The sequence below is a fragment of the Piliocolobus tephrosceles genome, chromosome 8, assembly GCF_002776525.5.
Source record: "Piliocolobus tephrosceles isolate RC106 chromosome 8, ASM277652v3, whole genome shotgun sequence".
Lineage (NCBI taxonomy): Eukaryota > Metazoa > Chordata > Mammalia > Primates > Cercopithecidae > Piliocolobus > Piliocolobus tephrosceles.
In genome coordinates, this window is record NC_045441.1 from 26,465,830 (window position 1) to 26,481,986 (window position 16,157).

General features: G+C 37.9%; 1 protein-coding gene across 11 annotated transcripts in view; it reads left to right on the forward strand.

Annotated features, from left to right (window-relative positions):
- Positions 1-16,157, forward strand: part of GPR141 (G protein-coupled receptor 141) — a 64,918-nt gene that overhangs the window by 24,619 nt on the left and 24,142 nt on the right. For 2 of the 11 annotated variants that reach the window (XM_023192774.2, XM_023192771.2), the window contains one exon: positions 2,324-2,422. The exons of 8 other annotated variants lie outside the window; for them this stretch is intronic. The gene's annotated coding sequence lies outside the window, so the exon portion shown is untranslated. Of the gene's footprint in view, positions 1-2,323; positions 2,423-13,464; positions 13,476-16,157 lie in introns of those variants that run through there. One more of the 11 variants, XR_002726506.3, reaches the window with a different exon arrangement.

Sequence of the window (16,157 nt, forward strand, 5' to 3'; positions counted from 1 at the left end):
CTCCTTTCTTCCCTCCTTCCCTTCTTTTTTTATTCCTTCCTCTCCTTCCTTCATTCTTTTTTCTTAATTAAGTAAGCTTTTTTCTTCTTTACTTCATTTTTTACCTTTACTAGTTCAGAAGATATGCACTCTATTTTTACTCTTTTATTGCTGTCAAATACAAATTTTCACATTAATTTAAGAAAACTGAAGTTAAATAATCTTACTTTCTTCTCAAACAATACACGTCTCAGAACACATAGACAGAAAATCCCCCCGAAGTCATATAATATTGTTGCCTAGTATTTTAGTATTTTCTTATATTTTAAACTGATAAATTAGATATTATTGATTCATACAAAATATGTTTACCCACATATTTACAGTGTTTTGGAGTATAACATTTCTTCATTTATTATTTGATTTTCCTTCTTGTATAACTTTCATTCCTTTTCAAATGTGTCTTCCATATGTACCTTTAGTAAGGGTAAACTGGTAGTATTATCTTTCAATTTTCATTTGTATAAAAGGTCTTTATTTTGCTCACATTCTTGAAAGAATTTTACTGGGTACACATTGTAGGTTGATTATTATTTTCACTCACGTTTTAAAGATAATAGTCAACTGTCTTCCTGCTTCCCCTGCCACTCTTAAGAAGCCACTTGACTGTGTAGAGGATTTTTTTCAGTGGTCTGTCTTCTCTAACTGGCTGCCTTTAATATCAGCTTCTTTTTCCTTAGTATTATGTGGTTTCACTATGCTGTGTCTAAGTATGATTTCTTTTTATTTACCCTGCTTAAGAACTTTTGACCTTACTGAATCTGATGATTGATGTTTTTCATCAACTCTGGAAATTTCTCAGCTATTATCTCTCGAAAAAATTGCCTTTACTTTGCTCTCTTTATCTTCTACTCTGGAACAAATTTAACCTCCATGTGACTTCCTTTTTGTAATTTTCAGTTTTCTTACAGGAACATAGCATAGTTGCTAAGAAACAGAACTGAGTCCAAACTCTCTAGGTTGCAATGATGCCTTTAACTCTTAGTAGGCATATAAATTTGAGCAAGTTTCTTAAGCTTTCTGTGCCTCGGTTCACTCAGTTCTAAAGTGGAGGAAGCAATAGTATCTACTTCATAGGATTGCTGTAAGGATTGCAAGATGAAATATGTGTAAAGTGCTAAGAAGCTTGAACAGTGTGCTCTTATTTAGTTTTTGTGTTGCACTCTGAGCAATTTTTTTCATGTCTATTATATGGTCCACCAATTTTTATTTTCTCTTTCTAGTTCCATTAGTATATTTTTCACTTTCAAAAATACAATTTTCCAAAAGTAATTTTTTGGTTATTTTTCAAAATGCCTATTCATTTTTGAAGATCGCTTACTTTTAATATATTACAGTATTATATATATATATATATTTACATTGACATTTGCTTTTGCCAGTTACCTTCTGCCAGATACCCAGAAACCCTGGGCCATTTCAAACTAAATTTTCAACATGGGATTTTTTGAGACCCAGTGATAGTATAGATTCCTTCGTCCAAACTCTGACAAGGCTGTCTTATGATTATGAATTTTTGTGGGGAGAATATATTTTTTCTTTTCCACCCAAAGCTAAAACTAGGACAAGTAAGTAGACTGTGTCTTTCTCTGGAGTGGATTTTTTTCCCGAGTGTTTTCCTTTTCTTAGGTTGTAGCTTTGTGTGTGTATTAGTCTGTTCTCATGCTGCTATGAAGAAATACCCGAGACTAGTTAATTTATAAAGGAAAGAAGTTTAATGGACTCACAGTTCCACATGGCTTGGGAGGCCTCAGGAGACTTACAATCGTGGCGGAAGGCATCTCTTCACAGGGTGGCAGGAGAGAGAATGAGGACCCAGTAGAGGAAATGCCAGTTGCTTATAAAACCATCAGATCTTGTGAGAACTCACTCACTATCACGGGAACAGCATGGGGGAAACCGCCCCCATGATTCAGTTACCTCCCACTGAGTTCCTCCCATGACACATGGGGATTATGGGGATTACAGTTCAATATGAGATTTGGATGGGGACACAGCTAAACCGTATTAGTGTGGTTGAGTCCAATCTGACTTTACACCTTATACGGGGCCCAGGCTTTGTCCCTGTTGTCCTGTGTATATGGGTCTGTTAACAGGAAAGATCTAAGTCTCTAGCATTGATGAATAACTTCAGAGCTGCCTCTGCTTTTAGTACTCACTTACTAGCTTACCTTTCTTGATTTATGTATTACAAAATTATTCTTTTCTACTAAGACTTTATACTTATTTTTAACTCATCCATGAATTTTTAAAAGATGTTTAAAAATTATTTTTGGCATTTTAGGGTACTTTCCACTGTGAACTGAGGTCAACACTTACTGACTCTGCCTCAAATTCCACATCAGAGTTATTGCTGTATTCTCAGTGACAAGCCCAATACTTGGTATGCAATAGCCACTCTAATAATACTTATTAAATGAATAATTACATGTATAGTTGAATGTAACCCTGGTATTATTTAGATATTTCTCTAAAAACCCAAGGAAAGCTTACTTTGACATTGAAGACACTTAAAATATGTTAAATTTAAAACATTCTATTAAAACTCTGAAGAGAATACAGACCTCAATCTGCAATTTTAGGAATTTTTATTGACTTCAGATGGGCAGTCCGTAATTCAGGTGTTTGCTCTTTTGAAGAATATTTTTCCATAGAAAATAATACTCTAAATGTTGGTTTGATTACCAGACTAAATGGTAAAACCTATATCGCTGATAAATTATTTACATCACAGCATAACTAGAGAATATATTCTTCATTTATAATATTATTTCTATGACCTCAGTAGAGAAAGGAAATGCTGGGGACTGCGATATATCAGTTGGATTCTGGCTTAGGCTAGTTGTCTGAAGGAAAGTATGTCTGCAAATCTAGGGTTTTTACACTGAAATTGCTTGCTGGCCTCTTCTCAATATGTTGAGAAAACATATTGAGGGCAAGAAATAAAGTGAGTTCTGTGACTTGGTAAACCTGATTTGAAGTGACAATGAGATGGGGGTCTGAGAGAAAAGATACCAAAGCCTGAGGTTGAAAATTCAATTTTGCAAGTGAGAAAATGGTTTTCATCCTGGGATGCCCATTGAAAATATCTGGAGAGCAATAAAAAATATAGACACCTATATGGTATTCCCAGAAGTGAGAACCATGTGTCACTATTTTGCAAAAGCTTCCCAGGCAATTCTATAGTGCAGCCAGAGTTGATGCATCAATCTGGATGTCATGAGAAAACTGAAACCACTCCAGGTATTTCAAACAGGAAGGGGTCTAATGTAGGGAATCACAGGCTGCAACAGCATTGAAAGGGCTGAGAGAGAAAAGACCAGAAACAGCTGCTGCTCCTCTTCCAGAAATCAGGAAATGCAAAAATCTTTAGAAACTACCACTAAAGAGGGCAGCTGCTTTGCTCCAATGAGGGTGGTTTAGAAGAAGCCTGAGATCCACTGGCCAACTACAGGTCTCCTTTCTCCAGAAGCTCTTGGGCCCGCATAGTATTTACACACATACACAAATAATGGCTTCTCTTTAGTTCTACCTGCAGCTGTCACAGTATCAGCTCTTATTATTCATGGCGTCTAACGCTAACCTTTGTGGCCAGGGACTCTACGGATGCATAGAAGGGACAAGATGGTATAAGTCTGTCAATAGATTGAGAAATACTTGGAGAGCATTTAAAAACCAGATTAAGAACCACTAGTTTGGGATAGATGAACTTCCAAAATTCAGAGCACTGATGTAGTCTGTTGTATTAGTGAACTTTAAACAGCAAAATATTTGTAAAAGCATTTATCTAGATTCAAAAAGAAGGCTTGAGGTTTAACATTCCCAGTGAAGAGAACTTTTTTCAACCCTCCAAATTTCTGTGAGTACCAGGAGGAAGTGGAAATATCTCCCCCGACCCCATACCGTAGTTCCTTCCACTCTTCTGGCAGCATTAAAGAATTCACAAATCAGTGGCAAAAATAATTTTTAAGAGGATTCTAGCCAAACAAATTAAAGGCCACACTTGGCAGAGGCTCAGCTGAACCTGGTACTCAAATGGAGAGGTTTCGTGATGGGTGTCATGAAAATGTGACTATACAAAAGGAAAATGTGTTGATACCAAAGTTCACATCCTTTGTTCTCCATACCATTGCCTCTCTATATGCAAGTGACAGTGTGAATTTTGTAGGACGCTTTTTCACATACATTTTCTTTTCATATAAATCGTAATGATTGACCAGAGACCCTTACAAATAGCCTGGTCATGGACAAAGGAAAAAGTCATCCTAGAGGCAGCCAGCGGTATCCTGAACCTCCCAGAACTTCTACATAATAATAGACTGTTTACTTCTTGACAAGACAATTCTAAGTATTTTAAAATTTAGTGCTGAGAATAGTGATTTGAACGTAGTTTGTACCTTACAAGTAGATAACGTTATTACCATTATCCCCATTTTATCAATGTAGGATTAGAGAGGTCAAATAACTTGCTCAATTTCAGATAGCTAATATTCAAATCAAGTGGTGTATATCCCACTGTACTTTGAGCTTCCCTGATTATAACATTTTTATGACTCTAGTTGTGGCATTATAATTTATGAAGGTCATTGGTGAACTACAGTGTCCAAATATCCTGGCCCTCTGAGGAAGGTACTAAAACTGTACTATCTTTATCACTTTCACAACAATAAGCATTTATGAAATGTACTCTCTATGCCAAGTCTTATGATGTGTTTTATATAGATTATTCACATGCTTGTAAAACAGTACAAAAACTTTATGAAACAGGTAACATTATAATCATCCCAATTTACAGATAAGGAAAATAAATTATGGAGATATTAAGTAAATTGCCCAAGATGGCCCAGCTAGTAAATAATAAAGGCAAGATTTTAGAGCCAACGCTTATGATCATATACTACACTGGAAACTTTAGTTACTTGCCTGAAAAAGAAAGGATGACAGGACACAGAGGAAGATGGAGGTTGGGAGCAAAGAGAGAAAATAGGAATATTCAGTTGACAAGGAAATACCAACTAGAGAGGAAAAACAATTACATTGCAATGCTACGACAGAGTTTTTCTAGGAAGGCAGATTTCTGCACAATATGATAAAGGACTTTCCAGCAACTATTTTTAACAACACCACAGACTGCTTCTCAAAACAGAGTGTGAATACTTTGACCTTGGAAATTTTCAGATGCTAAAGAAATTTCCTAGATTGAAGAGAACATTGGAGTGTATATGACCTCTAAGCTAATATGTGACCTCTTAGATGCTTTGGATATACAAGTTAGCTCGTTGAAACCATCACAGCAGCCCAACAGATGTAATGATAACATTTTATAAGTGGTCATACTGAAGCATGATAAGGACAAGTGGTTGAACCCATGTAAATGACTAATCTAGTCATTGAACTCAGCTCAGAATCTAGTCTCTGCCAGCATTTCTAGTCTTTGCCAGCATTTCTTTCAAACTGCCTCTTGACAAATTGCTGGCAAAAAAAAAAAAAAAAAAAAAAAGCTGGCCAAAAGCAGCCTGCATTTTAATTAAGCAGAGAGTTGTTCTTGAATTTATTTTTTGTACTAGGAAGACACATTTCTTCCTCTATGCTGTAGTAGAACTACTGGAATGGTGGTGACCAAATAAGGTGCCATATTCAGAGAGTGGTGAAAGCTAAAGCTGACCTTATAAGACCTGGGAAAAATGAGTACTCATCCTGTCTGAGAGCAATAATATCGTGCTGTACCTACAGCAAATCAGGGGTTCCCTCTGGGAAGAGGCAGATAACTCCAAGAAACTCAAGAGGGAAATCAGGGTGGCATTTGTAGGATACTGACCTCATACAGACAGGATCCTTTCGTGCATAACTATTAGCTTCATTATGTAAGAGCCACCTAGAGTGTAGAAGAGCAATAAGGTATCAAAGCTCAAATGCTTTCCTTGAAGTACCCATTTAAATAAGTCATCAGAGAGGCTACCATTTTTACAACATTTCACAGATTACAATGCATGTTCAGGTTTGACATCTCACTCAAGACTTCTCAACATTTTACATTCAAAGGAAACTATGAATGTAAAGGCATATGAAGGTTAATATCTTATTTATGTTCTAAATGACCCTGAGATGGAGGTATTATTAAACTATATTTTTAATTAAGCCAAGTAAAATTATATATATATATCCACAAGCTATAGCACCTATTTTGAGTGCATCTAAGACTGTTGTTTTGTTTCTGTCATTAGGCAACTAAGAAATATAGGACAATTTTGCATGGTGAAGATATATTAGAAGAACATATGAAACAGTGTTCTTATTGTTGCAGAAAAATGGGAAATCGTTGTATACTGTACAGAAAGAAAATAAAAATTATTCGTGATCCACCTGCCCAAAGCAACAATGTTTAAATATTTGGTACAGTTACTTTCAATAAATAAACATATTTGGATTATATAGTCAGGATTATAGTGTGTTTACAGGATTGTCTTCTTTATCACAGAAATTTTCTATTTTATTTAGTATTCTTAGTAAGCATCATTTTAATGACATAGTAGATCATATGAGTGGAGCATAATTTACTTAACTTACTGTTAACAAATCTCTTTCATGTAGTATATGTATTTTGTACCTATTGCTGGTATTGCTCTTCGTAATTCCTAGAAGGATTACTACCCCAAAGAGCATGATTGCTATTAGTGATCTTGCCACATATGGCCTAACTGACTGTTAGAAATGTGGTACCAATTTCAGCTCTAATGAGCAACATCAGCTTGCCTTTGCCAGCATTGAAGATTGTCACAATATTTTAATTCACTAATTTTATAGATTAAAAGATATTGTTGTTTTAATTTTCACTTGGCATGGTCACTTTACGTTGTCCACACAACTTATTAAAGACATGGATAAAAGAAATCCTTGTAAAAGGCAGCTTCACTGGATGTTTCCCTCCAAGGCAAAAGATAAGAACTCAAGGGTGAGGGCCAAGATAAGAACTCAAGGGTAAGGGAGGCTTGGGTATTGCATACAAGAGCTGGGAGCACAGCAGCAGGGACTAAAGGATGTCTGTTGTTTGTCAACTTGCCTCTCTTTCTTCCATTCTGAGTATTTTTCACTGCATGAACAGTTGTCCACTGCCTGCTGGGTTCCATGCACGCCCGCAGTAAGCGTTCTCTCACAGCATGGATTCTCTGTTCACGAAGCTCTCTCTGCAAAGAATAAAACAAGAATGCGTTCCAAGTACAGAAACTGAGAGTACGTGATGACCTGGAGGATGCCCCACAGGCAACATTTCCTTTTGAGGCATTGAGTTTAGTCATCTTACTCTTCATAATAGAAAATGGAAGTATAACTATCTTTTGTTACTGTTTGGATTTTTTTCTTTTGGGTTTTTTTTTCTGCCCTTACTCTTTTGTTCTTAGATTACTAATTTAAAATGTTATTATGGAAAATTTGAAATCTGTAGCACAGTGGAGAGCAATAAACCCCATGTACCCATTACTCAGCTACATGCAACTCCATAGACTCCATGCAAGGCTGCCCTGAGTGATTTATTCTGTCTCCCCGCCAACCCTGCAGCTAGATCATTTTGAAGAAAATTCCAGAAATCCGAGATGTAATACCATTTATCCATAAATATTTTGGTATGTATCTCTACAAGATGGTTTTTGAAAAATCTATCATCTTGCCCAAAATAATTCTTTAAAATTGCCAAATAGTCAATAACTGTTCAAATTTTCCTGATTGCCTCATATTTTTCCAGTTGATTTATTGAATTGGGTTCCACACAAGATCTGTACCTTGCATTTGTTGTTTTGTTGTTGTACTCACTTTAATAAGTATAAGTAAATGGTACTTCTGGTGGGAAATGATATTTAAATAAATGCCTACAGTCTGAGTGCCAGGGACACTTATTGCAACTCTGATGGTATTATTTCTGGACAGAGCTAGAAAGTAATAGGAGGGTAGTTTTATTTTACATACAGAATTTTAATTGCTATTTACTTATTTATATAACAGTAGGTCATTTTTTCTCTCCTGAGTATCAGAGTTCTGTATCTTCTTAAATACTCAGTGTGATTATTGTAACTAACAGTGTTTTAGATTCTTCTGGGTGAGAACGGGAGGGCTTACCATGTGATCTGGCTTTCAAAATCTTCCTTTATATTCTGCAACATCAATGAATCAAAAAGAAAAGAAAACAAAGCAAGTGGAGAGACTGACATTACTTAAAGTAAAATCACAGAGTAATAGAGCTACAGAGGTCTACTGAAAATATTCTAGTTGATTTCTTCATTTTGTAGAGAGATACACTAAGGCTGGAAAGGTGACTTGCTCAAGGTGATCTAAATCAATGATTCTCAGAATTTAATATGACCAGGAATCATCCGGAGGCCTTCTTAAAACCCAATTGCTGAGCCTCACCCCAGAGACTCTGATTCAGTAGGTCTGGGTGGGGCCCTGGTGATGCCAATGCTGCCAATGCACTGACTGATTTAGTGGCACTAATCCATCTACATGTTGCCTAATTAAAAGCCAATGGGAGCATCTTCTTGGCTACAGCCCTGCTAAAGTACAGATGAACTCACTTTGCGCTACATGGGAGTAAGTGCTGGAAAAATCAAGTCATGGGGCAGGAGCAGGTGAATTGTGGGTTGACCAGGTTGTTTCCTACCTGATGTGACAGATAGAGAAGGCTCGGCTGCCTCACCGAATCTACTGGGGGTTGTCAATTTTTCATCATAGGTTCATTCCTTTAAGATAACTCCTCCTTTTAAAAATCAAGTCCTTAAGAAAGATTCTTCCTCTCCAGACAAATTTAAGCCACTGATTGCAATGTAGGCCTGTTGCAAACACTGCCAGATATCTTTATGTGAGTCTCCTAACTGGAGGCAACCTTTCTCTGAAATCCCCCAGCCTCTGCCTGTATGCATCTCTTGTCTGTGAGTACTTCCTTACTGGATCTGTTTAGACATTCTTGAACAGGCAGTGATCTGGATACCTGGGTTATGCCAGAGATGCAAGTTTTAAACTCCAGTCAAAAGAGTACACTGATTCACTCAAATAATGGCTTCCAGGTTCAATTTGTCGCAGCCAGAGTGCCGGAGGTTTAGAAAACTCAGTCCTGTCTGTATGGTAAAAATAGATGACAGATGCCCTCAAAGTCAGGGAGATATCTTCATTTCATAGCAATTCAGGAATCTAAGTCCAAGAAGCATCTTTAGGATTTTAAAGTTGCTAGAAGCTTTGAAACTCTCCCTGGATATTTGAGTTTCTCATCTCCTGTTACTTGATTAACCAAAAATATGAAAATCTCAAAGGCAGATCCCAGGGAGACAGAATCTGCCCTACAGAGAAGTTCTAAGTGGAGAGAGTGGATGGGGGCATCCCTGGGATACTGAGAAACTGGCTGACCTTTGGTACACAGCAAGAGAGCAGCAATCAAATTCCCACCTGTGATCGCCTTGATAACAGTTATGTTTTCACCTCCATATCTCCTGGGCTTGCCTGAATCGGTGGTATATTGTGTAGGGAGGAGGACCCAAGAATTAAGGGATTCAGGGTGTGTATGTCTGAGGGCTGGGCAGGTCAAGTAATAAAGAGTATGAAAGAAGCAAAGACAAGGAGGGTAATAAAGTGATCAATGTTGTCTACTTAATACTGCTTTTGTTTGGGCCATTGATGCTAGACTGCCATTTACTCCTCACACCACCTGCCCCTCTGTTTCTCCAGGTAATACCTCAGGTCAAGAACACCAGGTCATGAATCGAAGACCTTTTGTGTTTAAGCACACCTGATACCTGAAAGATGGAAAACAGTGGCTGCCCTTCTGGTGGCAATCCATGAGCAGATGGGGACAGTAATTTTTAAAACAAGATAAATAAGATGCCTCTGAAGAACATTGTGTTTAGTTAGCTACTGCTAACAAAATGCCACCCAATAAGTTTATCCCAAGACTCAATAGCACAAAAGAGCAATCATTTATCCTTATGGACCTGTGTATTGGCCAAGGGTCAGCCAATTGGTCAAGGCTGAGTTCGGTGGCTCTGCAGAGCTCGGTTGGTCCTGCTTCCATGTCTGGTGTCTGCTGACTCTAGCTGAGCTGTCCTGGATGATTTCACTCTGCTCCATGTGTCTTCATCTTCCTGTTAAAACCAGGGGCTAGTCAAGCATGTTTTTCTCGTGGTAATGATACAGGCACAGGGGAATGTACAGAAAAACCATCTCTTAATGCCAGAGCCGGAAGCTAGCACATTGTGACTTCCACTTTGGTCTATGGGCCAAAGCAAGTCACTTGGCCAAACACAGGGTCAAGAGGGCCAGAAATACATTATGCTCCTACAGTGGGAGAAACTGCAAAGTTGTAAGTCAGGAAATGTGCATATAGGCCTATAGGCAGTGCATGAAGAATTGGGCAAATAGTTTCCCTAACACAAATATACACCATGAGTTGTCAATTAAGTTAAATACATGTAAGATAATTTAGATAAAATACCATTAGGTTCTGATGCTAATTTTTTTATTGTTATTTTTTATTTTCTTAGAGATCTCATTATGTTACCCAGGCTGGTCTCAAACTCCTGGGCTCAAGCAATCCTTCTACCTTGGCCTCTCAAAGTCCTGCAATTACAGATGTGAGCCACTGTGCCTGGCCTGATGTTAATTTATAATGCTTTCCTGAGAATAAACTCTTAAAACACTTTAGTCAATGTATCCCAATCTGACTGGTGTTGTTCAGAATTCTTTTGCTCCTCTGCTGCATAGATTCTTCTAATTCTTTCCTGTGTTCCTCATGCTTCCAAAGCTATACTTGTCTGCCTTGAATGTTGTTAATCAATTAAAATTCTCAGACTCTGTAACTGCAATTGTTCTGCCACTTTAAAGATACCCTGTCTTTAAAGTTGCTGTGAAAGAGCCTCCAGTTCATTCTGCAGAATACGCATCAGTTATATATTTACGTGACCGAGATGTTATTTCTCTCCTCGAATATTCTGTGTAATTTTAGTTGCCACATATTGAGAACCTTCTAATGGAAGAATCTACACTAACTCCTTTGTATCTCTTTGTCATCTCCTTTAAACTTTACAACAACACTGTAGTATTCATTCAGTAATCCCCATTATGTAAACAAAACTGAACTCAGGAAGATTGAATACATTGCTTAAGGATGAAATGGTAATAAGATCAGAATTCATACAGTTTGGTTTGGCTACGAAGCCAATGGTTTTTCTACTATTTTCCACGTATCTTTTTTTATTTTTTATCATCTCCCCTCCTCTTACCCATATACTTGAGTTTTTAAATTTTTCTCTCAGATGTAGTAAAGAATGTTTGGGTAGCAAGTGTTAATGCCATCTCTTTTTATTCTCTTGAGAGCCTGTGAGTGTGGCAAGGCACATGTTACTATTATCCTCTATAAAGCTGCAGGGACTAATACTTTGAAGTGAAGAGATTTACAGGGACTGGGATGCAGACTCAGTATATTTTTCTCCTCTCTTATTTACATTACTCTTAAATTACTATGTTTAATCATGGTAATCGAAGGTGTGAGAGTCTATAATTTTGCTGCTGGAACTAACCAGTGAACTTGGACCTAAAGGACTATATTTATACAGTTCTGGAAGAGGTTGGGAATAAAAATAGCATGGGTGTTCTTCACATTGCAATAACATAGAAATAAGATGGAAGAGGATAGTTACTATTCAGCCATACATCCCACTAGGTTCTAAAGTGTTGGGTTTATAAAAGGATTTTTGAATAACTTGGGACTCTTGTTACTATTGGTTGTTTACCTAACTTCTCGGACAATTTAAGTTAAAGGATAACCCAAAAAGAAGTCAAACTAATTTCAATTTATCTAAATAAACTTGAAGAAAGCAAATTGAAATTTCTTCCCTTCCATTGTCCTCACTTTCCAATGAACATGTTTTACTGTAAAGATATGGTCCAAAAAAAATCATGTTTATTTTTCTTCATGTTGTTTTCATATACCATTTGTGTAGCCAGCACTGTTATGCCATGGCGGTTACTTTGATGTGTGGAAACAGGATGCAAACTGTTATGTTCTTTGCAATGGCTTCCCATTCATCTGTGTCTCAAGCATTAGGAATTTCAAAAAACTCTATGAGTTCTGATTTGGGTTAGTTTTATCTTCATGAAAGTTAGAAAATGGCATTTCTTTTCCGGGTATTATTTGTCTTTATCCTGAATTCCGCAAAACATGTTATAGTAAGAATTGTTGGCTATTAATGTATGTTAGTGGTTTTAAAGTGTTTTATTTATTATTAACAAGAATTGTTGGCTATTGATATATGTTAGTGGTTTTAAAGTTTTTATTTATTATTTATCTTATTTTATTGTTTTTTAGAGACAGAGTCTCACTCTGTTGCCCAGGCTGGAGTGCAGTGGCATGATCATAGCACACTGCAGCCTTGAACTCCTTAGGCTCAAGCACTTCTCCTGCCTCAGCCTCCTGAGTATCTGGGACTACAGATGTGAGCCACCACATGTGTCTAATTCTTGTTTAAAATTTATTTCTGTAGAGACAGGATCTCACTATGTTGCCCAGGTCAGTCTGGAACTCCTGGCCTTAGGCAGTCCTCCCACCTTGGTCTCCCAAAGTGCAGGGATTACAGATGTGAACCACTGTGCCATGTCTATTTTTTCCTTTAAATAGTGTTTTTTTTTTTTTCCTCCTTAAAAAGAAAACCCCGGCTCAAGCCTGTAATCCCAGCACTTTGGGAGGCCGAGACGGGCGGATCACGAGGTCAGGAGATCGAGACCATCCTGGCTAACACGGTGAAACCCCGTCTCTACTAAAAATACAAAAAAAACTAGCTGGGCAAGGTGGCACGCGCCTGTAGTCCCAGCTACTCGGGAGGCTGAGGCAGGAGAATGGTGTAAACCCGGGAGGCGGAGCTTGCAGTGAGCTGAGATCCCGCCACTGCACTCCAGCCCGGGCGACAGAGCAAGACTCCGTCTCAAAAAAAAAAAAAAAAAAAAAAAGAAAACCCCGTTTGATGAGGAGGAAAAGAAAAGGAAACAAATTATATTTATGGAGTGGTTGTTCAGCATCCAATCTTATGCTGGGTGCTTTACATAGTTTATTGCAATGTTAGTTCCATATTACAGATGAAGAAACAATGGCATTTTGATAATGCAAACTGCATAGATCTCTAATTTAGCTTTTTTGGTTATCAGGCTTTGGTGGGTTCAAAATTTGATAGGAAATTTTGTTTGTTTCCTTGCATATGAAAACATAGTTCTTCTACCAGATCCCTAAAAGTCTGTGGCCAGCAGGTATTAGTGTCAAGAGGTGAGTATTAGTTTAAATATTGACCTCTGTTATGTTAACAAAATGGTGGCAGCATTTGTAGGTCGCCAATGCACACACACATTCCACTACCTAAAACAAGAGAATTTGCCTTTGTCCACGCTTCCTGAAACGAGTCCTGAAATTCATTCTGATTAAACCACCATAAGCCTTATGTGCAGCCCGAACTAGTAATTGTGACTGGGGTCAAGCGGGGGTGAAATGCACTGCTCCATTTAACATAGCCCAAGTCAAGAATCCCATCCTTGGAGCTGAGACAGAGTCAACTTTTCAGAATGATGTGGATCTTGAAATGGAAGTGGTAGGCTTTGAGGAAGGCAGACAGACATGGAAGTCTGGGAGCCAGGCAAACCCAGCTGTCCACAACATCATGTATTCTTTCAAAGACGCATCTAGAGAGCAATCTTGCTAAGAACAGTGGGAGAAACTGACATGAATTAGACATAGTTCCTGTCCAGGCTGCCTATAATTTGTTATGAAGAGGGAGGAGCTAAATTAATAACTATAATCAAAACCTGAAATGCTGTGACATAAAAGTGGCAACTACCTATTAGGAAACCAGAGTATTGCAAAGTATATTTTCTGTCAGCTTATATGATTCCTTCTTAAGAATTTCTATTTCTGAATAAAGTTTCAACTATACTTGTTTACTTATATCTCTTTTGCTCTAAAAGAAGACGCAAAGTACCTGAGCTTTCAGCTAAGCTTTCAACTCAAATTCTGTTTCTGAATATTAAAGGGAGGGTTTTCTTTTACACACTGGAGATGGATAAAGTGTCTGCCAAGGGCTGAGGGTGTTGTGAGCATTTAAAAGGGCTCAGCTCTATTAAGGTCCTCAGGAAGATAGGTGAGAGGTCCTTCATCTAAGAGCCTCAAATTTCGATGATGGATAGGATCAAAAGAGAACCAAGCCATGTCCAAACCATGGGTGCCTCTGAGGACAGATAGGCCTTGCTAATTATGTGTGTCTTCTACTAAGGTGAAAATTTGCTTCATTTCCTAAATACGTAATAGACACTAGGAGGGAATGTGGTTCAGAAAATTTGCATGAGGGCTTGCAAGAAGAAGAACAAAAAGCTGTTTTCAGACCTATAAAAGGGAAAGCTAAGCTTCTACATTTAAAGTAGGTGGCCTGTGACCCAAAACTGAACCAATAAAAGAGAATTGCAAGTATATTTCTTATTGAAATCTCCCTTCCTCTCAAAGGTTAAGAGGATTGAGGACATCTCTGAAAAAGGAGGAGTAGATAGTCAAAGTCTAGGTGGAGGTTGTGTATTTGCTGATTGATACATTTCAGACCATAATGGAGAAGACCACTTTGTTCATTAACAAACGTTTCAACATCAGTGCCTACCTTTTTGGCTTACGCTATCCATCCCTGACATTTTCTGCCCCCTCTTTCTTTCCCTCACCTCCTTGTTGTGTGCTGAATCCTTCCTATCTTCAAGTGTCACTCCAAAACCAGCTTCCTGAATGAAGCCTTCACAGATTCCCCCTTCTCCCAGTTTGGCTTGTTCTCCCACAACAATGCCCTGATGCACTATCTTATTTTACCTTCATGAATTTCTACAACATGCATCTGTCTCCTTCACTAAATTATAAGCTCCTTGAGGGCAGGACTGCTCTTCTTTTACTTTGTGTCCCTCCTTCATTACTGAACAATCCTTATACATCTCTTGGACAAACACATATATCTTAAATATGATTGTTTACATTGTTCATAAATATAATAGTTAAATATAATTGTGTGATAAATGTACCAGGAAGGGGATCTTCTGGTCTAATAGCCTAGCAAAGTATTCCTTCTTCTCTCTGGGCTGAAATAAGTCAATTATATTGAAAGTTAGAATTGTTAAAAAGTTTATAACTAGTAAGGGAGATTAGAAGCCCTAAATTCAGCAAATGTTCAGCAAAGTATTTAGTGTTTACTAGGTATCTAGTATCATGCTAGTGATGAACTAAATAGTCACTCTTACCACCCTCATGGAGACTATAGTGAGGAAAATGGTCAATTCATATGCAAATTACCACATAGATTTACAGTTAGACATTGTATAAATGCTATAAAGAAATTAAGCAGTTCTAGTGCTTTGGGAGGCTGATGTGAGAGGATCACTTGAGGCCAGGTGTTCAAGGCCACCTGGGCAATATAACAGGTCTCCATCTGTACAAAAACTACAAAAATTAGCAGGCATAGTGGCGTGTGCCTGTAGTCCTAGCTACTCAAGCTACTTGAGAGGTTGTGACAGGAAGATTGCTTGATCCTAGGAGTTCGAGGCTACAGTGAACTATGATTGAACCACTGCACTCCAGGCTGGGAAACAGAGTGAGACTCTGTCTCTAAAAAAGGAAGGAAGGAAAGAAGGAAGGAAGAAAGGATTGATTGAAGAAAAAAAGGTTTAGAGAAAATGTGGGTTAGAAAGTCATTTCTGCTGATGAGCCTGATTTAAGATAAATTGAGCTACCCTCATTCATGGAGATGTATGAAAAAGCCACTGGTTGGCAAAGGAAACAACATTTGCCCTGAGCATAAATGAGAGATAAATTGGTACTAGAACCCTGTCTACATCCACTTAACAATTGCTCTTCTGAGATCACAAAGGTGATAGAGCCTATGTAGAGCTCCCTGGCTCACTGAACCTTAACCAAGGGCTTCTGTTAAGCTTTGAATGCACACCAGCGACATAGAACTGAAGATGCAGTATCTTAAGCAGGGCTCACATTTGTAATACATTTGTATTTTAGGCTTCCCTGATAAGTTTTGTGTGTGTGTGTGTGTGTGTGTGTGTGTGTGTGTGTGTGTGTGTGT